At 38.5% G+C, this 24,091-nt stretch overlaps 1 protein-coding gene across 1 annotated transcript in view; it reads right to left on the bottom strand.

The window, feature by feature from the left end:
- Window positions 1–24,091, bottom strand: part of PPP2R2A (protein phosphatase 2 regulatory subunit Balpha) — an 88,622-nt gene that overhangs the window by 35,306 nt on the left and 29,225 nt on the right. The window lies entirely within an intron of this gene.

Below are 24,091 nucleotides of genomic sequence, written 5' to 3'. Positions count from 1 at the left end.
AATTTTAAAATGTAACTTTATATAGTAAAGAACACTGTATACTTTAAATTTTAAAACTTACTGACCAATGTATTGTATCATATCAATAACCTGTCCAGCACAGCATTCTACCATTTTTTCATTTTAGTGATTTTTCCAAGTTCAGCTTGATTTTAGAAAGCTTTCTTTGCTTCCTCCATTGTCTAGGTCCAAGGCACCTTACCTTTTTGGAACACTCTGAGAACCTACTGAAAGTTCACATGCTCTCCCAAGAAACTGTACATATTTAAGTACACACAAAAATTTGCATATAATTTCAAAAGGTTTGGACAGCATCCCACCTCCAGGTTAAAACCTTTAGCCCAGACAACTCACCGTGGCCGGTGGTATCAGGAGGAAAGAATAAATCTAGTGTTTACACTACATGCAAATGCAACACCACGGTGTAAAACTGAATATACTGTACTATTCTGTAAAGCCCAACATCTAAATACTTAAAAGCCATTCTATTAGGTGCTCTGTACTGTATTTACCTCTGTAGTAAATATAATAAAGGATTAAAAACATACATAGTCCCTGCACTTAAAGCACATTATAGTATAGTTACAGAGAGAAAGTAAGTAGGAGCTAACAATATCAGAACAAATAGTTACATCTTATTTGAAGGTTAGATTCTAAAATCAGGGAATAAGGTAAAAGCCATACATAGTAAAAATTATCTTTAAATTCAAATCCCTCAGACAGACACCACTTTGGAAATGTAAACTCTTTCTCTTGTTCTTTTAAGTCCAACTCAGCCAATTTTCCCTACAGCATTGATAGCTTGTGGTTTCTTTGGCTAACTCATCAAATGAACTAGTTAATTTGAATATAAAGTCATGCTTCACCAAAAACACCTTATCTCTCGACTGTAGTGTATGCTCTTGGCTTGGTGAAATGCTCACACCCGATACCAACTCCAGATTCATTCTCCTTTTCACTCAATGGAATAACAGGAAGAGTAGGCTCAGTATTTAAATTATTTCCTCTTTCCCCAGGTCCAAATTGTTGCAACCACCTAAATTAATTCCTTGTTAGGTAGATGAACTATTACAGATAAGACTTAACAGGGCATATGTCAGTGATCACGGTATGACCAGCCTGGCTGGCCTCTCTGTTGGGCAGTAGTAAAAAGCAGGGAGGACAGAATGCTGCAGGATGGGCTCCATTTCTAATGGGGAGAAATGTCGATCTTCCTTAGGTGAACTGGACAGGGGGAAATCTAGAGGTGATTAAGTCAGTAAGGAGATCATTATAATAAGAGGATTGAGGAGATCTGGGATGGGGGTGGTGGCAGTAGGGATTCCACACCTGTATTATTCTTAGAGACAGAACAAGAATCAAGAAATAAAACAGCAGGCACAATACCCCCAAGTACTGAAGACGTTACTGACTCACATAGCTGGTTATAATGAGGTCACTGAACATCGGATGGGGAAGGGAAGGAGACGTGTGTGCACGTGCATGGGGGGAGCACATGCATGGGGTGTGGAGGGGAGGAAGGAGAAGAGGAAAAGACCAATAATTTAGTGCAGGATGCAACAGGAATAGTAAGACATCTGCCCTTACAATGTGTCACTTCTTATGCTAAGAATGGTTATTTTACAACAAGAACTGCAGAGTAAAGTGAAATGATACGTGTTTAGTACCAAACCAGCTTTGCAGCAAGGGTACAAAACTCTAAGAGGTACACTTGAGACAGGCTGAGGAACCCTAGAAACAAATGGCCTACACAGTGAGAGGCTGAACGTCAGGAAACGACAAGAAACAAAGATCTATACCATAAAAGTCAACCCACTTTAAATCCTTGAGGGAGAGAAATATTGAGTGAAAGGCATACAATTTTCTCATTTTAGATATTTTTAAGACACTACTGTTTGTGACTATCTTGCCAAAAGCCAATGAACAAACAGAAAATTTTAGAAATAGCTAACCAAGCCACTGACGCTTAGTGAGTAGTGTAGAGGAATTTTATTTGGGGGAGGGGTGGGCAGGCAGACTCATGGCCTCCTTGCTGTGATTTTTATACTGCATATATTTAATATAGCCATATTTCAGATAAGTAAATTATTTTCCTGCCTTGTATGATGAAGTTAAATAGGTACTACGCCATGGTGTTCCCTCCTCCTTCCCCACAATAAAAGAAAGGGGAGAAAAGAAACACCATGATTTCTGGATGCCTGGCCATCCACACATGTGTGAGAGAGCCACCATATACACAAGCACCTATTAAATCTCCAAGTGTACGACTGCTTTTAAAGTTTTTTTGAGTTGTAAAATGCCTAGATCTCACAAGGTCTCACTGAGAATATGACATATAAAAATGATGAATAAAAGAGAGAATAAGATCAAATTCTGCTTTGTAGACCAAGAAAAATATCCAGGAATCCGTTATGGAGTATGCTATGAAACTGAGCTTTGAGCTGTATGTGCTTCTACACCCTGGCGTGCCAAGAAGGGGATATGGGTTTGCCTGGATACGGCAAGCACCCAAACCTGTAACCTCCAGTTCTGAGAAAGCTCTTTACCTCAGTTTACCTCAGTGTGCCATACAAACATTTCTGTTTTCAAGTGTGCCAGGATGTGTAAAAGATGAGGAAGCATGGCTCTAAAAATAGTGCTCCCACATCATGTGCACTGATACCCAAATGAGGTTGGTCAAACACTGCTATCTATGTATTTGAAAGTAACAGTAATTCTGCTCCTAGAAAATATTCTTCTAATGTTCTGATTCCTATGCCACTGAAAAATATTACAGAGTAGATGACTGCAGGAAGTCTACAACAGCACTGTTCGACAGAACTCTCTCGTTCCCATGGAGGTGTCCTATATCTGCGCTGTTCAATACAGTAATCACTAGCCACATGTGGCTCCTGAATTTTTAACTTTAGCCATGTGTCTAGGGGCTATCATACTGGACAGCCTAGGTCTAAAACATTACAGAGTGGACACTGACTTCTACTGCAAAGCCAAGAATGCTGGAACTAGGAGAATTTTGAACCTTTAAACAGTGCACTATGGGTAAAACAGAACTACCGTGCACACACACACCCAGATTGTTACCTCAAGGAGCAGGCTGAAAATATAAATGCATTTCATGAAAATTTAGATTCCTGGATACTATTTTTAAAACAAACTGTTAATGAAAGCCTCAAAAACTTGAGAACACTTTACTCTTGAGATTAAAGTCACTATCATACACTTTAAAAAGGCAAAGACATTAACCTCACTGTTAGAGTCATATTACTGAACTCAAGGCAGGGTCCGGTATAACACATCAACTAGGTTTGTTCTCATAAACCAACAAAAAACTTCCTCTTCTAAAGAGAAAAATAAGAATCTTTCCTATGACCAATAAAAATGTTATTTCACAATGGAAAAAAACACCTGTGTTAATCATCTAAAGAACATTCTAATACAGTTAATAAAAAGGAAGGACTCTATCAGAACATCAGACAACGGTCCTACTGTGCCTTAAGTCAACACACAGCCATTTTAGGCACACACTAAAGCAAGATTTAAAAGGCACAATCTGATTTTTGGTAAGAAAACTTAACACAATGTTTTTGACCTTTGTTATGATATTCTATATACTATTAATAAAAACCAAGGAATTTATAATGTGTTACACAAAATGGAACTCTAATTTCTTCCAACCTCTTCGTTCTAGACTGTCAGCGCCCAGGTTTCCTCCTAAGAAGGTGAAATAATCACTTTCTTTTGGGGGTGGAACGGTAATTGGTGGTGGTGGGAATGACAACAGCAGTGTTACTGGTCTTTTTTCACTTCATCAGGCACACCACACCATCCCCTTGTTACCTACCTTCTCTATTTCTTATGTACTCTAATAAACAGAATAGGACACAATCAATCAGACAACCGAAGGTTCAAAAGTATAACACGCTCAGCATAAAAATCAGATGAGGGAAAATTAATAGATAGTATCTATAAATGGTAGTAATTAACAATAATGACTAAATATTAAGTGATCAAATTATTATTAGCTCTGACATTCTCTAAATACTTCAACTCCTGCACTGTAAGACACTTTATGGGGTTACTCATTGATTTTATAATTCCATTTCAGGACTACAGTCCAAATAAATAATTTGAAAGAAACCAATTAAAATTAGTACCAACACGGTTATAGGTGAATTATTTACATACAGGCATACTTCATTTTATTGCACTTCCCTTTACCATTCTTCGCAGGTACTGCGTTTTTTTACAAATTGGAGGTTTGTGGCAGCCCTGCAAGGACGAAATCTATCAGCACTATTTTTCCAACAGCATTTGCTCACTTCCTTTCTGTGTCACATTTTGGTTATTCTCTCAATATGCCAAACTTTTTCATTATTATTATTATTTTATTTTTAACAGTGATCTGTGATCAGTGATCTTTGATATTACTATTGCAAAAAGATTATGACAGCAGTTTTTTTAAATAAAGTGTTTTTTCAATTAAGGTATGTACATTTTTTTTTAGACATAAATGCTATCACACACTTAACAGACTACAGTGTAGTGCAAACAACTTTTATATGCGTTGGGAAACCAAAAAATTTCATGTGACTCTATTTACTGCAGTCATCTGGAGCCAAACCCTCAATATCTGAGATGTGCCTGTTATGAAATAAGCTGAACGTATTTCAAACATCCGATAATGAGGAAATATAAAAGTAACCTCTAGTACACAGGTTGGAAAATTATGGCCCACCAGCTGTTTATGTAAATAATGTTTTATTGGAACCCAGCCATGACCATTTGTTTATATATTGTCTTTGGCTGCTTTCACTTGACAACAGCAGGGTTGAACAGTAGAGACAGACTGAAAATATTTACTATCTGGCCCTTTACAAAAAATGCTCCTCAACCCCTGCTCTAGAATATTAATATAATTGGATATTAACATTAAATGAACAAATATGACTTATGTGGGTACAGAGACACAACAAACTAATGTCAAAGCACACACTGTCTACAGACAGGTACAACTATAATGTGCCAAGCACTATACTAAGTGAGCATTTACATATATCCTCATTTTATCCTTCTAATACCACTATGATATAGACATCATCTTCAATTAATAGGAGTGTACGAAAGCACGGAGAGATTAAGTAACTTGCCTATCACACCTCTGTCAAGTGTCAGAGCCAAGATTCAAATTTAGCAGGTGTGAACAATCATATGGATAAGGTGGCAGCACAGAATCCTATAAATCACTGGATGATGAATAAAGAAATAATATATGTGTTCAGTTTACTGCTTCTTTTTCATTGCCAAAATGTCCGTGTTCAATAAAACATTTAGAGTCAAACTACATCACCTTTATACTATTTACTAATGACCACATTACAGTTACTTGTAGCCCTACCATAAAACTGAGCATTTTTTTCAGCACCTGCTATATTCAAGGGGCTGGGTGATCCAGTCGAAATTCTACCGTCTAAAGGGGCTTAAAGCAGAATGTAATCGCAACAGATAAACAGTTAACCAAGAAAAGATTTAGTAAATGTTTAAGAGAACCAAAGAAGGAATATTGTAAGGCAAAATAAACAATTATAAAATGAATTCTAAGCATAAAGACTGAGTAAATATATAAAGATGCTCCCTTCATTTTAAAAATAAATGGGGAGGAATCAACTAGAATAAGCTGCTTACATATTTCTACCCATCTGGATTATAGATTCCCAAAAGTTTCACTTGAAACAGTTAACATAGCATCCACTGAATGCTGACAAACCTGATGCTGTATTTTTCTCAATATGATTAGTCTTTATTTAAAAAAAATTTTTTTACTGACCTAAGAGAATTTTTATTGTTAAATACAGATACACTTTTTAATGAAACAAGAATGTGCAGTATTTTTTCAATAAAATTATGTCAGATCACAAACATTTTTACTTAATCCTAAATTTAACTTAACCTGGTCCAACCTGTTATTTATTCTTATTCCGCCCAGAAAAAAATGCATATACTTTAACCCGTGTCGCAAATTCACTTGCTCACAAAAACATTACTGAGCACTTACTGTGCTATCACTGAGACATCAGTATTAAGAGCCCCCCCATAAGAGCAGCTCACACTTACACAGTGCTGGGTACTGTGCTAAGTACCCCTCAATATGATTAGTCTTTAAAGCTAAGTAACATAGAAGAAAATTTTAAAGGTTAAAATTCATAAAATACTATAAACATTGCTGCAGCAAATAATTCTAAAAAATTCAGGCCTAGCTACTTTATGCATCACAAGATAGCATAAATCTCATGACAAGAGGTTCACAAAAATTCTATGAATAACCACTGTTTCTTAAAATTCTACATTTTTGATATTATCTCAAAAGGGACCGCTCTGACGAAAAAAGCAAGCGTCTGCGAAGACTTGCTGCAAGAGCACCTGCCAGCGTGGCCTTCTAGGTATCAAATGAAACTTTCACACCTGGAAGAAAATGAGCTTATTAGCAAGTTGACTATACTGAATCTTGCCTTTTTGCAAATAATATTTAATTTCCCACAAAACTCTACTAGGTAATCAGTCTCCTTTCCTTTTTGTTACATTTCAGTAAAAACAAAGGTTAACAAAGAACACTACAGCTAACTGCATAAACGAAGATGTCCCAAAAAAGTACCAATAAAAATGTGAAGTTAACTTTGCACTTCCTCTTTCAAAAGGCTGAAGTGAAAGACAGAAGTCAAAATTAAAAATCTGTAATTGGTCTTCCGCTTCTGGCCATGCGGGAGTAAGACAATCTGGATTCAACCTCTAGCTATGAATGACTAGAAAACGGAACAAAATATATGAAACTGTTTTCAGACAATGGACAACATGGAGTTTAGGACTGTGAACCCTTAGAGAAGAGTAAGTGAGCCCTGTATTTGCCCTAACTTACCACCTGGACAGTGCAGTGAGTCAGGAAGAATCCAAACATAGGCCAGCAACCTCACCGAGTTGTGGAGTCAGAAACTGGGGGTTAGGGAAAGCCAAAGCAGCTAGATTTTTGTGGATAGAGTACAAAGAGAAAGTTCAAGGGATCTACAGAGATCACTAAAAATCTTTGGTTTAGTACTGATCTGAAGACATGTAGTGTGCCACTCCACAAGGCCTAGAAAAGAACCATCAGAAAGTTTACAAGTGTTCAGAATAAAGAGGTCTCCCACTCAGTCAGAGTAAAGAAACCTCATAATTAATAAGGCATGAGGTAGAGTCCTCAGAAGGGTATCACCTTAGTGGTGAGACTAAGTCAGCACCATATTGAATTTGTCCTGACAAAGCTTAAAAGCAAACATTGAAAAACTGATCTCAAGTAACTTAAACACGTGCAAGGACGGAATCCGACAACAACGTAAATTCACGTCTGGCATCTAAAATCACCAGGAATGTAAGGAAGCAGGAAAATATGACCCATAACCAGAAGAAAAACAAACCAATAGAAACAGAACCAGAAATGACAAAAATGATGGAAGAATCATTTTTAGAAGACAAGGGCCTTAAAATAGCTGTTGTAAAAAAAAAAAAATAGCTGTTGTAAATATGCTCCATGTGCTCAAGACAAAGAAGGAACATGTGAAAATGAAAAGTACACAATTTGAAATGAAAGATACACCAGATAGGCTTAACAGATTAGATGCTGCAGTAGGAAAGGTCAAGAACTTGAAGGCCTAGTAACAGAATCAAAACAAAATGACGCAGAGTGGGGGGAGAAAGAGAACAAAGTCTTGATTTGTAGGACAATATCAAGTGTTCTAACATACGTATCACTGCAGTCCCAGGAAAAAAGGTGGGGAATATTTGGAAAAATGACCAGTGCTCAAGCATGATGACAGTATATGTAGAATAATCCAACCAAGGGATAAATGCAGACTTACAAAGGTATACAGTAGTGGCAACTCAATAAACTTCATTAGTTTTTTGTTAGTGATGTGACTGCAAAATCATGAAGAATTCCAACATTTCAAAGCATAATCTTCCCCTGATTTACAAAGTAAACTTTAGTATACACATTAAACACATACTAAAAGTACCAAATAGAGTTGGGTTTTAGGCTTAGAAAATAAAGTCTTTTTCAGCACCAAGAACATTTGGCAGAATATTCTAAATCATGCAGACCATGGAACAACTTCTTCCTGTTCAAGACTGTCCTGCAAACTGCAGAATAGCTAGCATACTCAGCCCATGCCTAGTAAGTGCCAATAATGCCTTTAATCATTGGTAAAATTAGGTAAAAAAAAGAATTCAATAGGACTAGAGTCTACTAATATGTATATATTTGATAAAAGGTATGGTGAAGATATAATGGTCATAAATCTTCATACTCAAAGATTTTTACTTTATACTTCATATACTTCAGAGTTATTAGGAATAGAAGAGTTGACAATAATTAGAGAAGGTGGACAAATCCTTTTCCACACCTGACAGATTAAAAATAGGTAGGGAGGGCTTCCCTGGCGGCGCAGTGGTTGAGAGTCTGCCTGCCGATGCAGGGGACACGGGTTCGTGCCCCAGTCCGGGAAGATCCCACATGCCACGGAGCGGCTGGGCCCGTGAACCGTGGCTGCTGAGCCTGCGTGTCCGGAGCCTGTGCTCCGCAACGGGAGAGGCTACAACAGTGAGAGGCCCGCATACCGCAAAAAAAAAATAAAAAAATAAGTAGGGAGGCAGGGAAGGGAGAAAGGACAGACACTTGAAAAATATAATTGATACACACACACACACACACACACACACACACACCCCTTCATACCAATATAAAAATACGTATTTCTTCCAAAGAGCTTTGCAATTTAAAAAACTCAGGTGCAGCGACAGAGCCCCTTAAAAAATTTTACTTATAAAGACCACATTCTCAATCACAATAAAATTAGCTAAAGATTAATAACCACTGGTTCTAATCAACCACTTAGTAACCTTAAAACTCTAAGGGCAAAGATAAAAATCAGTACTGCAATAAAAATATTTTAAAAGATTTATAGGAACATAAGTATATAAATATTTAAGATAGTATTGTTCTTTTTTAAAAAAAGAGATACAATGATCACTATAAAACAAACCAACTTATAAAAACTGAAAGAATAAAAAACCTGAAATCCCACCACAAGGGATAACCATAGGTAATGAATGAACAATCTTTTAAGCAAACTCATGCAAATTGCAAAATTTGTATAAGATGTATTGATATTTATATATGTTATGACTTCTGTAAGACCAATTTCAGTAATGGAATTAAAATTAACTTTACTCTTTTTTTTTTGATCACACAAATAACTACTTTGTAAAAAACTACAGTCATCTACTCTTAACCCCTCTTTTGAGAGAATTTCAGTATAGTATATCCTTCCATAGTTTGTCCACATGTACTTCCCATGCTCAGTACAAAAAAATATCTATTGTGCTGAGAAAGAATGTTATCTACATTATATCGCTGAGTTAAAAAAGTTACAAATCATATTTGATCCTACTGAACAGAAACAAAACGATCAGAGCATTACGGAATTGGTGACCAGAGCGTAGACAGGGAGACCTGTAACAGATACACGAATGACAGACGAATCTCTACAAAGTAAAAAAAAGTAATGAGGTAGCACTACACACCACTCAAATGACTAAACTTTTATCTAAAAATTGACAATGGCTGGTGCTGGTATTGAGCAACTGGAGCCCTCACATACAGTTGGTAGGAATGCAACCCACTTGGGGGGAAAAATTTGGCAGTTTCTCATAAAGCTAAAAACAAACACCATGCAACCCAACAACCACATTACTAGATGTTTACCCAAGTCAAATGAAAACTTATATTCACACAAAAATCTGAATGCAAATGTTTATAGCAGCTTTATTTGTAATCACCAAAAACTGGACACAAACCAAATGATCCTCAACTGGTGAATGAATAAACAAAAAGAGGTATATATCCATGCAATGAAGCACCACTCAGCAAAAAAGAAAAAGGAACAAACTACCAATAGAAGCAGTAACATGGATAAAATTCAAAACGCATTATGCTAAGCGATAGAAGCCAGATTCAAAAGGCTACACACTGCATGATTCCATTTATCTGACATTCTGGAAAAGGTATAACTACAGGGATAGGCGTGGGGTAGAGGCTGACTACAAGGGGACATGAAACTTTTTGGAGTGACGGACCTGCTTTTTATGTTGACTATGGTAGTGACTGTACGGTTTTTATCAAAGCTTGAAGAACTATACATAAAAGGAGAAATTTCACTGTATGTAAATTATACCATAAGAAAACAAGAACAAAATCCAACTACTGGAATCTCATCTCAGACATGCCAAAATCTGTCTCTTACGTTTTACTTACTGGTTACAAGATGCTTTCCTGCTCTAAAACCTTCAAGGTCCTCTAAGGATTACAGAAGATTTTTGAAGTACTGCCTGGCATTCAATCTCCTCCATAGTATGAAGACCTCCCTTAGGTATACCATCCTACTTCCTAGTACCATAGCACTCAAATTCTCTAGTGAAACTGAGGTTTTTACACCTCCCACATACATACTTTTGCCCACCCTCAACTACTCCTTCTTTAGCTTGGATATATTGTCTACCTTGCCTGAAATACCTTCTTTCCTCTCCCCCTTCCTTCAGCCCTTCTGTATGTGCTCCATCAGGGGAAAAAAACAAACAAACAGAATTAATTCATATAAGATTTCTGGAGAGGTAGAACTACACCAGAAGATTAAAATCTATAGATGTAATAAAATAAAAATGTGATTTTTACACAATAACTAAATAGAAGACAAGTGGACTAGGAAAAATACTTGTATTTCTAGAAACAGTTCATATAACATAGGAGAACAATTCACAGAAGGGGAAATACTAGTAAAACATAAGGAACGAGCCAGTCAAATCAAATTAAATAAAATTTTTAACAAGACACCATTTTCTATCTCCTAAACTAGAGGGAAAATACTAATTGTTCATAAGGCTGGTATTTGCCTACACTGTATATAGAAGTATATATTATTACTGTAGAAAACTACCTCATAATTTATATCAGAAGCCACAAAGCATTCATTCCCTTGGAACTTCGCGTCACTTCATGTCATAAGTCATCATACTGAAATAATCCAAAAAAAATTTTAATGCATAAAGATACTAATGTCTTTAAAATATCTAAAATGTTAGAGAATATAAGAGAAACATCAATGTGCTTATCCTGCCAATATCCTTTCACATTCTGCTCTCATTTTCCCTGAAATCCTCCTCTCTTTTCACCCTTTCCCTACAAGCCCTGGCTCTTCATTAACCATTAGGGAAGAGCAACAAGACAACTGGGCAAACAGCCTCAGCTCTGCTATTAAGTAATAATTTGACAGTGAGTAAGTCGATTAATCTTCATGAACTTCAAATTCCTCATCTGCAAAGAAACACTGACAGATGATCTCTTCAGAGGATTTGTCTTGCACAGAGCATGTACACAACATATACTCAGACACTTAAACTCAACACATCTAAGGGAGGAAGAAAACAGAATAATGGCTGGAGAAAATTAACATGCTTTTGTTAGGATGCATAAACTTCTAATATGCAAAAATTGAAGACTTAAAAGAACAACACATCTGCAACAGTTGCATAACTCTACCCGTGACCACGGATCTCTGCGAGAGATCTCACTCTGACAAAAATGGATCCCAGATTTATTTCTTAACATGGAACTCATCAACAATAGTGATTTAATGAAAGTTACTTCCAGTTAGTTTTAAGCTAATCAGTGATGAAATAGGAATGGAACCCAGTCAATGAGGCTGCTCTGCTCAACTTCAGCCACTGCTGCAGCAAAGCACCAGAGATCCTCATGTCATCTGTCGTTAACTCGCACACCTTCATGAGATGGTATCTTCCTCGCTTTTATACACAAGTCAGAAACTACTTAATACATGTACACATAACAGAAAAGTTCCCCATTTTTCAAGCGTCATGGAACAAAATCTACATAACACAAGAGTTAACTGAGCTGGATCTTTTCGTCTTCTATAAGTTTATTTTATCATAATTTTGGACTTACAGAAGAGTTACAAGGACAGTACAGAGAGTTCCCATCTACGCTCACCTAGATTCTCCTATTGTTTACATCTTACATTACTATGGTACATTTGTCACAACTAAGGGATTAACACTTGAATATGATTACTAACTAAACTCCACAGTTTTGTTCAGATTTCACTAGTTTTTCCCTACTGTTCTTTTTCAGTTCCAGGATACCACATTAGCTTCCTATGGTCTGTGACAATTTCTCAGGCTTTTCTCGTTTCTGATGACCTTGACAGCTTTGAAGAGTACTGGTCAGGTACTTTGCAGCATGTCTCTCCATTTGGGACTGTGTTTTCCTCACAGCCAGTCTGCAATTATGGGTTACTGGCAGGAAGATCACAGAGAGGAGGTGCCATTCTTTTCACATCACATCAAGGGTACATCCTACCAGTATGACTTATTGATGACAACTGGATGACCTGGCCAAGGTACTGTCTGCCAAGTTCCTCCAGTCACTCCACCCCCCTAGAATGTACTCCGGAAGAAATCACTAAAGGGACAGAGAGAGAGAGGGAGAGGGAGTGCGTGTATGTTAAGCTCCATCCCTTTGAGGGGGAATAGCTAGTTAACTTATTTGGAATTCTTCTGTATAGGAAATTTGTCTCTTCTCCCTCATTTGTTTATCCAGTCAATCATTTATCAGTAGGAACTCACAGGCATTAATGTCATACTTTGGGTTATAATCTAATAATATGTAATTATTGTATTGCTCAAACTGTTCCTGATTTGGCCACTGAGAACTCTTTCAGACTGGCTCCTGGGTCCTTCTGACATATTCCCATCCTTCTGGTTTTTTTGAGCACTTCTGGAATATTTTTTTTAATGTGTAACTTTCAGGTATTAATATTACCACAAATTAAAGATGACTTCTAACTCATTCTATAGTTACATACTAAGTTTTAAGAACTGAATTCTCTCAGTTCTGAAGAGAAGTATAAATATACTGAGAACAAAAGGAATAACTAGAGCACCGTAACTAACTCTCATCCTTGGATTATCTGACCATGACTGAAATTTCTATCCTGGAATAGATTCTCATTTGGTCAGCTGAGGTTCTAACAGTTAAGAAACTGTGTGTGTTAGCCTTCTTAGAAGTCTTAGCACATGCCTACAACTTGGATTTCATAATTCTAATCTTCCTGTACTCACTGCTTTTTTTTCTTTTCAGATGTTGGGGAAGTGGGGTGAGAACACAGCAGGCAAACTACTCTCCGTTATAGTCAAGGGACTGCTGTCAAACCATCCTGGCACATAACAGCACAGAAATTAATTCTCATTTTGATCCAGTTTGTTTCAACACTTAAGAGTTCTCATTAAGAAGCCTGTTATCTTGTAAAGCAAATAACGTCTAATAAAGACATTAAAAAATAAAATAAATGTAAAAAAAAAAAGCAGCATGTTACCCTTGTTCGGACACATGACCATTTTCACAGTCTTTTCTCCTCTCTTAATTTAGTATACCCTATGCGGAGAACACTGAACTTCAGGATTGCCCCACACAGCTAAGCAGAATATGATTCACCCAAATTTCTTCTCAAAGGTAACTAATTACTCCCTAGCATAGAAAATACTTTGCTGGATAATGTAGCTATAAAATGCTAGTTTTTTGATAAAGGGTAGGCAAGCTGAAGGTATAGTTATTTCCCTGCAGACCGCTATGATGTTCCTTTGTCACTGTTGACCTCTAGAGGGAGCTCAGAGTTCTTGTTACTTCTTCCCAAAGGTCAGGACACTCCTCCCACAAGTTTGCTGTGGTCAAAACTTAAGAACATTTTATTTCGGCACCCCAAAAAGGAAGTTAAGTGTGTGCCATCCCTTTAGCAATTTCTTGCCCAGCAGAAGTGAGTAAGACGTGACCTGCTCACCTGCTCCTACGGTGAGCAGGCCCCAACCACTTCTGCCTCTCTCCCTTCCCGACTCCTCTTTCCTACTTTGCATTGGCTAGGGCAGATCACTGTAGCCTGAAAGGCTGCAGGGAGGGCGGCACTCCTGCTGATAGTAGCAGCCAGTGCACCTCCACCTTCCTCCCGCCAGGGCACATTGGCATGGAGGTGAGGGGAGGCTGCTCGCGTCTGCTCCAAGGACTGAGGGATCATTACCTTAGCACACCTCTACCACATTCTTGGGGCAGGGAACTTGTGCAGGAAATGACCAGAAGTCAGACTGGTCATTTCCCCACTGTCAAATTGCCATTTCTTCTGTCTGTATGACCCTAAAGAAGTAACTCAGCCCCCTGAAGACTTAATTTCCTCATCTTTAAATACCTACCTCAGAGTTGCTTTTAGGGCTAAACAAGCCATAAATGCAAAGAAATGATCCCTGAATGAGGCACACAGTAGGCACACTGGTTAAAAGAAGATATGGGCTGGGGTTTGGGCTCTGTTGCACAAAGCAGAAACAAGCAGTTTCCCTTGTTTCTAGACTATTCCAGTGAATCAACCTAGCCTAGGTAAAAAAAAGTTCCCCAAATGGTCCAGCTGAGCTCCCAGGAGCCTGAGGCTAAAGCCCAAACTAGGAACAAAGTATTGCAGCTGCCGGGCTTGCTGCTTCTTTGTAGATACACTCAAGAGGCCTCAGGTTGAAATGAAGCACAACTGGTTGAGGATAGGATCCTGTACTTCTGTCTCTTGGTCAAAATATCACCTCGATTTTACCATGATTTCCAAGAACAAAGTAAGTGCTCACAGCCTTCATCATAACCTTTTCTCAACCTCTGACTCAGTGACCGGGAACACATTATGAGATAAGCTCAACAAAGACCGCTGGCTATTGATGCTCATACAGAACCTACATTGTAATGTTGCCATGAGAGTCAGGGTCCATAAGGTGATTTCCAGAGATGTGTTCTGGAACCAGCCTCCCTTCTTTTTTACTTGTTCCTGGATAATCTGATATCATGTTTGGATAAAATGGAATGGAACAATACCCTCCTGCAACAAAGAACAGAAAGATAAACAGTTGCTAATACATTTAGTCTACAGGGGTGATTTAACAAACAAGCCTTGGTGTATTAATGTTATATGTAATGTTAGAAAGTAGAGTTCTAAATTGACCATTCTAAGCCTAGTTAGCATCTTCATTAGATGTTCACCAACTTTTAACGGACCCATAATTAAGTCCACTAAACAAATCATCTCATTAGGTTGCCTTATCAAAATAAAATGCAAATAGTTTCTCGTGGAGATTATACAAACAAGCAGTACTGCACAAAGCTCCTGCATCTATGCATGCTTATTAAAATATTTTTATAACCAGATGGGTATCTGGTTATTACTATCTACCTAAAATCTTTCAAACTAGGATTATTATGGCCACGCTATAAGAACCTGAAAGCACTTCACTGACCAACCAGTGCAAATTTGTTTTCTGATAGAATTCCTTCAGCTCACCTACAAACTGGGTACAAAGAGGCAGAATACTTAGAAAAAGAGGTTAGAGGACTTTAAGATACGATACAAATAATGTTATCGAATTTATTCTGATGACAAAAGGAAGCCCACTGGGGAGTTTTAAATATGAGTAATCCAATTAGACATGTACCTTAGATTACTCAGGCTGAAGTGGACTGGGAATTGGGAGAAGGTTAAGTAAAGAGAAGTCTGGAGACAAACCTAGAGTTACTCCAGAAATCCTGCTAAGCAATGAAAGTGACCTGAGTGAATCAGTATTAGTGTAGTAACAATATTATAAGTAGCCAACATTTAAAATTCACTTACAGTATGTTAGGGATTTAATCTTCATAACAAATCTATGAAGCTGGTGGTATTAATATATCCATGTAACAGATGAAGAAACTAAAGCATGGAAGCAAAAGAGGGAACAGAAGTGTACAGACTTTAAAATTCATGTATGAAGTATATAAAGCAAGGCTTGATAATTAATAAGCTGTGGAGAGCTGAAGATGAAAGCAAGAATAATGTCCAGGTTCTCATGCTGGCTGAATGTACTTATTACCATCAATGGACAGATATTTTACCTTACTTTAGGTATTCTTTAATAGCATCTAAATGGCAGGTCCAACTTCAGGTAAAAGAAAAAAGCTAAGCACCATTGGCTAAGTTCAAAAGAGCATGTCATGAATGATTTCACCAAAACTCTTAACCAAAAGGAATACATCATACATTACTATAAAAAAAGTAATTTCGTTCAGAACATTCTTTTTCCTCATCTTTTCCTTTTTTATCCTTTTCTTCTCGGTTCTGGTAGGTTAGTTTGCTCTAGGTGATAGTTCTCTGACCTTGTTTCAATTGTATTTACACTGCAACTCATTGTTTCTGCTATACTTTTTAAACAATTATAATCGTATTTTTCAAATAATTTGAAATTAATTTCACGATTCCAGTTTCAAAGATGCAATTTCTTTCATGAATCTTACTCAAAAAGAATTAAAGTTTTTCTCCACTTACTTGAACTAAAAGTTCATTCCTCTGACAACTGATCTTATTTTTTATAAATCCTGCATATTTTTGTTGTTTTGCTCATTCCTTCAACAAATTCTTAAGAGAGTCATTCCTTTAACAAATATTTTACTGAGCATCTAATACATGTTAAGACACTCCAGGTTATGCCAGCATTTCTAGGTGCTAGGGATATGGGAGTTCATAAGACAGACCAAAAAATCCCTGCCCTCATGGATCATACATTCTAGTGATGAGGGCATATGATAAACAAATGAATGATAAATATAAAATGTACCGGGTAGTGCTAATAAGTACTATACAAATACAGTAGGGTAGTCAAAGAAAGCCTCCCTGAGGAGACGACTTAGGCAGAAACCAAAATGAACAGGGAATTAGTCATCCAAGCAGAGGACCTAAGTAGAAATGAGTTTGCCAAACTTGATAAGATGAATGCAGGATAACGTGCTAGAAAAGATGGAGCATTTAACAGAGGCCAAACCATATTCAGCCTTGTAAGCCATGGTAGGACTGTGGATTTGTCATAAGTGATAAGAAGCCATTGGAGAGTTTTTAATTTATGTTTTCAAGTGCTCATCTGGTTCATAAGTTATTGCAGTAGCCTGAGTAAGAGATGATGATGGTCTGAACTCAGGTGGCAGCCAGAGAAATGGATGAATTCAGAATACAATCTGAAGACAGCACTGCAGAACTTGCTGAGGTTTCAAAAGAGGTGTCACAGGAGGTGTCAAAGGATGATTCCAAGGTTTTAGAACCACGTCCAATGGAGGAAAGTCAGTGCCATTTACTGAGGAGAGACACACCGAGAAAGAGCAGGTTTGGGGTAAGAAAAGAGCCAAAAATTCCATTTTCACATCTTTGGTGTTGATTTCGACCAGACACACATGTAGAAATGTCATCCAGGCAGCTAGACAGATTTGACAGCTTACGGGAGGAAGAGAAGATATAAATTAGAGTGTCATCAATTAGTAGAGGCATTTAAGGACTAAATGTGATTTCCTAGTGAGCAAGCACAGATAAGAAAACAAGGTCTGGTCTGAGGACTGAGCCTTCAGGCTCTCCCACCATTAGCTGAATAGGAAAGGAGATTGCACCGGTACTACTGGTGAGGTAAGAAGAGCTTTTCTGGAAGCCAGGCAAAGACAGTCTTTCTAAAAAGAGGCAGTGATGGGGAATTCCCTGGTGGTCCAGTGGTTAGGACTCCGCGCTGCCACTGCAGGGGGCAGGGGTTCGATCCCTGGTCGGGGAACTAAGATCCCACATGCCACGCAGCGCATCCAGAAAAAAATAAAATAAATAAATGAATAAATAAAAGGTGGCAGTGATGAACTGTGTCCGAAAGTGTAGAGAAATCAAGGGAATGCTGAGAATTAAACTTGGATCTGGTGACATGCAGATTTTGGGGGTGATTTTGACAAAAGTGGTTTCAGGGGGTTGGTGTCCTTAAAATAAAAGTTATTTTCTGTGGCTTTATTTTACAGTTATCAGGAGAAGCAGCTCTGGCACTGAGCTGTCTAGGTTGAAATCACTGCTCTGGCAGTTGGAAATTTGGCTTGTGAAGGGCATCCTCTTTACGTCTGACACTGATGAAGATTTTCCCTTACTTTTATATGTCTTGGATTATTCTGGGAAGCAGAGGGTTAAGCAAACACTGAAGCTGATTCATCATGCTCCAGAGTTGTTGACTTCTCAGGGGGCTGGGTATACTGAGTGTAGTGTTTTTTCAAGGAAAGCACTTGACTGATACGCTGGGTCATTCCAAGCCTGAAAAATGCTATTCTATTGCCCTATGTGAAGGATAGTTTCACCAATTTAAGATTCTCAGTTTACACAGTTTTTTCCTCAAAGTTTTCTACATGGCACTCCACTCACTGTCTTTTAGCACAGCATGGTTCAACAAAACCTTCTGTGATCACAGAAATGTTCTATTCTGCACTGTTCAATACGGTAGCCACTAGCCACATGTAGCTATTTACTGAGCACTTGAACGGCCAGCAGTGAGAGGACGAATTTATTTTAATTAAGTTTAACAGCTACACATGGCTAGTGGCTACCACTAACTGGACAGCTCTAGCATACAGAAGACAAACACAATGTCTACTTGATATACCTTCCTTTGCCAGTAACCTGTTTCTTGTCTCAATACTTGTACTACTTATTTCCACATCTTAAAATTTAGAAATCCACTAGGCTATTTCTAGGTGTGGATCCCATTTATTTTGCTTGGTATGCACTTAAGTTATCTGTAAAAGAAGAGTATTAACAGACCCTTCCACATGGAAGTTGTATAGAGGTTTTTAAATGAGTTTCAACTTGCCAAACACGTGGCACATAGTAAGTGCTCAATAAATGTTAAATATATTCCCTGAGCCCTTTTGATCTGTTCTCTCTGACCTCTCACTCTGCACTTTTACTCTACATGGAATCTATTATTTGTATTTCTTGTATTTTTGTCTATAATATTCATCTTATATTTTCCTCTGAATTGCAGGAGTATTTCTACAGCCCTGCTGCTTCCTGCCTCCGAAGAGTCAATAGTTAAGAATCACATATTTCGGGCTTCCCTGGTGGCGCAGTGGTTGAGAGTCCGCCTGCCGATGCAGGGGACACGGGTTCGTGCCCTGGTCCGGGAAGATCCCACATGCCGCGGAGCGGCTGGGCCCGTGAGCCATGGCCACTGGGCCTGCGCGTCTGGAGCCTGTGCTCCGTGATGGGGAGAGACCGCAGCAGTGAGAGGCCCGCGTACCGCAAAAAAAAAAAAAAAAGAATCACATATTTCACTTAAGAATTCCTTTTTCTGCTCTCTGATACTTTTTCTTCAAATGCTCAAGAGTCTCCTTGAGAATATTAATTAGTTCTTTAAATTTCAATGTCTTCTCTTGTTTCTTGCAGTAAGTCTGTCACCTTCTCTTAGACTGCATCTGTGTCTATCTTTTTGTGTATTCAACTTTAAAGAGAAAGGTCTATGTTTATGCAATATTGGGAACTGTGTTGGGTTCAATCAAAAAACATTTAGAACCAAGTTCAAATCTTTGGGGATAGGGAGATGTTTACATTGTTACTTCCTGTATTAGTTCTCAACTGCTGCCTAACAAATTACCCCAAATTTAGCAGCTTAAAACAGTGAACAAGTATTATCTCACAGTTCCCGTGGATCAGGAATCTGAGTGTGGCTTAGCTGGGTGCATCTCACTCAGGATCTCTCAAAAGGCAGCAATGTGTCAGACAGGGCACCTGCCATCTCCAAACTTGATGAGGGCTGGTGGGGGAGGGTTTGCTTGCAAACCAAGCTCACACACGTGGGGGAGGGTTTGCTTGCAAACCAAGCTCACGCACACGGCTGCTGGCAGGCATCGGGTCTTCAAGGGCTGCTGGCCCACATGAGCTCCACAGGGAAGCTCACAAAGTGGGAGATGGCTTCCCTCAGAGCAAATGACAGGGCCGCCCAAAAGGCTTTGGTGGAAGCCAAAGCTTTGTTGTAACCTAACCTTGAAAGTGACATCCCATCACTTTTGCCACACTTGTGGAAGCAAGTCACTAGGTCCGGCCATACTCAAGGGGAGGGACATGAGTACACAAGGACATGAGTGGGGGGCAGGGGTCACTGGGGACCATCTTAGAGGCTGTCTGCCACACATTACCCTTAGTCAGCTTATCAATTCAGCAATATGTGGTCAGGAAGCAGGACTACAAGGCCAGAGAAGGAAGCTTTAGAGCAGGGAGTTTTAACATTGTGCTTCATGGTTAGTCTCTCTCCTACAACCTTGGGTAGCCAGTCCTTCTCAACTGGTCACATTCCCCTTGGTAAGAACCACGCTGAGTCATTCAGCGTTTAACCCTGCTTCAAAGCACCAGATACCTTACCAATGAACTGCCCCATGAACCACCTTCAATTCTAGCTCTGGCTGCTCAAGGTAGGTTCCTTTAGTCACACCCCAGGAGGGATTCTCAACCACATAAATGAATCCAAGTCAGCTAATAAGGACTTCCCTCACTATGTTTCTCATCTGTACCGTCTCCTGCCAAAATTCTTTTTAGTTTTGTTACGGCACTCTTCCAGGGTTTCCAAGGAAACTGAACTCTCCCCATTATGCTTCTTGGTCATTTCAGTGTGTTTGTCTGTTTGTTTTAACACATGGGCTTAGATCATCATCCTCCACTGGAAGTCAACACAGCGATTTGTTTAAGTAAAGCACTTTACACACTCCTTCAAAGACTCTGTTTTGATAAATATGACAGGAAATACTTGTTGGTTTTCTTAGTCATATAATTCAATCCTGTTGTTGGATAAAACAAAGACGTTTCAATCTACACCAGTTCCCAAGATATATTCTACTATGGTAATTTAAATAACTAAATTTTGATGATTTCTAAAAAATGCAGTGTCACCAAACTTAGTTCAGTTTAAGATGTGACTAATTAGAAAACTTAACACAGAAACGTTTTAACATTATCTTTAGAGGAATCACACACACAGCTGCTCAGCAGGATGAACTAATCAGAGCGTTGTAAAGAAGCCTCTACCACTATGTGTCCAGCAGGGGGCACCTAGCACTATGAGATGGACATAACACTTAAAAGACAAATCTGAAGTAAAAAACACCAACAGCATCCTCACTCACAAACGAAAATATCCATTTTTGGTTTAACAATAAAAAAATATTTTCCTATACTGTATTATTCCTATACCCCACCCTCATTCCCAGGAAGATAATTTATTCACCCTATTTCCTTAGCATACTAATAAAGTGGGTAGGAAGAGAATCAACAAAAACTCAATCAGATGTCAACAAATTTTCTGATGCGATACTCTGGTACTGGATAATCGGAATTCAGGTTCTTTGTCTTCTGCTGATGAATATGTGGAAAACAGAATTAAGAAATACCTTAAGTAGACACAAGGCCACCACATACTGCTGCACAGGATCTAACCTACACAAGCAACCATCCTGTACAGACACAAAAGGCACAGTGCCTGAGGCTTAACCCTGTATCTGATCTCAACAGATTTCTAGGTGATATATTCTGAGTCAAACGGCATTTTCAAACATTTTAGCACTTCATTTAAGGAATAAAATTACTTGTTAGCAAAGTTGTAGGATACAAAACCAATGCACAAAAATCGGTGGCATTTCTATATATTAAAAACGAGCAATACAAAAAGGAAATTCCTTTTACAATAGTATCAAAAAGAATAAAATATTTAAGAATAAACTTAATAAATGAGGTGAAAGACTTACACAAGGAAAACTACAAAACGTTACTGAAAGAAATTAAAAACATAACTGGAAAGACATCCCATGTTCATGGATTGGGAGAGTTAATAGTTAGTATTGTTCAATATTACCCAAAGCGTTCTACAGACTCGATGTAATCCCTATCAATATCCTGATGATGTTTTTTGCAGAAATAAAAAAATTCATCCTAAAATTCATGTGAAATGTCAAGGGACCTGAAAAGCCAGACCAATCTTGAAAAAGAACAAAGTTGGAAGTCTTACACTTCCTGATTTCAAAAGTTACTATGAAGCTAAGAAATCAACAGTATGGGACTGGCATAAATGCAGACATATAGTCCAATGGAATAGAGAGCCCAGAAATAAACACTATTCTACTCCACATCTGATCACACGTGACCCTTCCACACATGGTGAAATGCTTTCTGACAAGGTCTTTTCAACACATGGTGTTGGAAAAATTGGGTATCCTCGTGTAAAAGAATGAAGTTGGACTCATACCTTATACCATTTACAAAAACTGACTTAAAATGGATCAAAGACCTCAACGTAAGACCTAAAACTAGGACTTCCCTGGTGGCGCAGTGGTTAAGAATCTGCCTGCCAATGCAGGGAACACGGATTCGAGCCCTGGTCCGGGAAGATCCCACGTGCCACGGAGCAACGAAGCCCATGCACCACAACTACTGAGCCTGTGCTCTAGAGCCCGTGGGCCACAACTACTGAGCCCACATGCCACAACTACTGAAGCCTGCGGGCCTAGAGCCCGTGCTCTGCAACAAGAGAAACCACCGCAGTGAGAAGCCCAGGCACCGCCACAAAGAGTAGCCCCCACTCGCCGCAACTAGAAAAAGCCCGCGCGCAGCAAGGAAGACCCAACACAACCAAAAATAAATTAAATAAATAAATTTTTCAAAACACCTAAAACTATAAAACTCTTAGAAGAAACACAGGGGAAAAAGCATCATGGCACTGGATTTGGCAATTTCTTGAATATGACACTGAAAAACAGGCAAAAAAAGAAAAAATAAATTGAAGTTCACCAAAATTAAAACCTTTGGTGCAAAGGACACAAGTAACAGAGTGAAAAGGCAACACATGGAATGAGAGAAAAACGTGCAAATCATAATCATATAAGGAATTAATATCCAGCATATATTAAGAATTCCTACAGATAAACAACAAAAAAAATCCCCAATTTTAAGACAGGCAAAGGACCTGAAAAGACATTTCTCTAAAGATATACAAGTGGTCAATAAACACATGAAGATTTGCTCGGTATAAGTAATCATCATGGACATGTAAATCAAAACCACAGTGTAAATAAAATCCACTTGACATCCATGAGGATGGCTATTATTATCAAAAACAAAAACAGAAAATCACTAGTGTAAGTAAGGATATGGAGAAATTGAAACCCTGTACAACATTGCTGGTGGGAATTAAAATGGTGCAGCCACTATGGAAAACAGTACGGTAATTCCTCAAAAGTTAAAAACAGAATTATCTTATGATCCAGCAATTGCAATTCTGGGTATATACTCGAACGAATTCAAAGCACAGACTTGAACAGATATTTGAACACCAGTGCGCAAAGCAGTGCTATTTACAAGAGCCAAAAGGTAGAAACAACCCAAACGTGCATGACAGATGAACTGGATAAACAAAATGGTATATACATACAATGACTATTCACCCTTTAAAAAGGAAAGAAATTCTGACACATGCGACATACAACATGGATGAGCTCTGAGGACTGTTATAGATGGAACGTTTCTGTCCCCCCAGCCCCCAAAATTCGTATGTTGAAATCCTAACCCTCAGTGTGATGATCACTAGGAGATGAGATCTCTGGGAGGTGATTAGGTCATGAGGGTAGGGCCTTCATGGATGGGATTAGTGTGCCCTTATAAAAGAGGCCCCAAAGAGCTCTCTCTCCCCTTGTGCCATGTGAGGACACAGTGAGAAGACAGCAATCTGTGAACCAGACACAGAATCTGCTGGTGCCTTCATCTTGGACTTCTAAGAACTGTGAGAAATAAATTGTTATTTAAGCCACCCAGTCTCTGGTAGTTTGTTACGGCAGCCTGAATAGACAAAGAAGAGGGGCATGTTAAGTGAAATAAGCCAGTCACAAAAGAACAAACACTGTATAATTCCACTCTTATTAGGTACCTAGAGTAGTCAGATTCATAGAGACAGAAAGTAGAATGGGAGTTACCAGGGGCTGGGAAAGGAGAGAACTGGGGAGTTACCATTTAATAGGTATGGAGTTTCAGTCTGGTAAGATGAAAAAAAGTTCTGGAGATGGATGGTGGCGAAGGTTGCACCATAATGTGTCATGTACTTAATGCCACTGAACTCTATA

The sequence above is a fragment of the Globicephala melas genome, chromosome 6, assembly GCF_963455315.2.
Source record: "Globicephala melas chromosome 6, mGloMel1.2, whole genome shotgun sequence".
Lineage (NCBI taxonomy): Eukaryota > Metazoa > Chordata > Mammalia > Artiodactyla > Delphinidae > Globicephala > Globicephala melas.
This window is presented reverse-complemented; position numbering and strand designations above follow the sequence as displayed.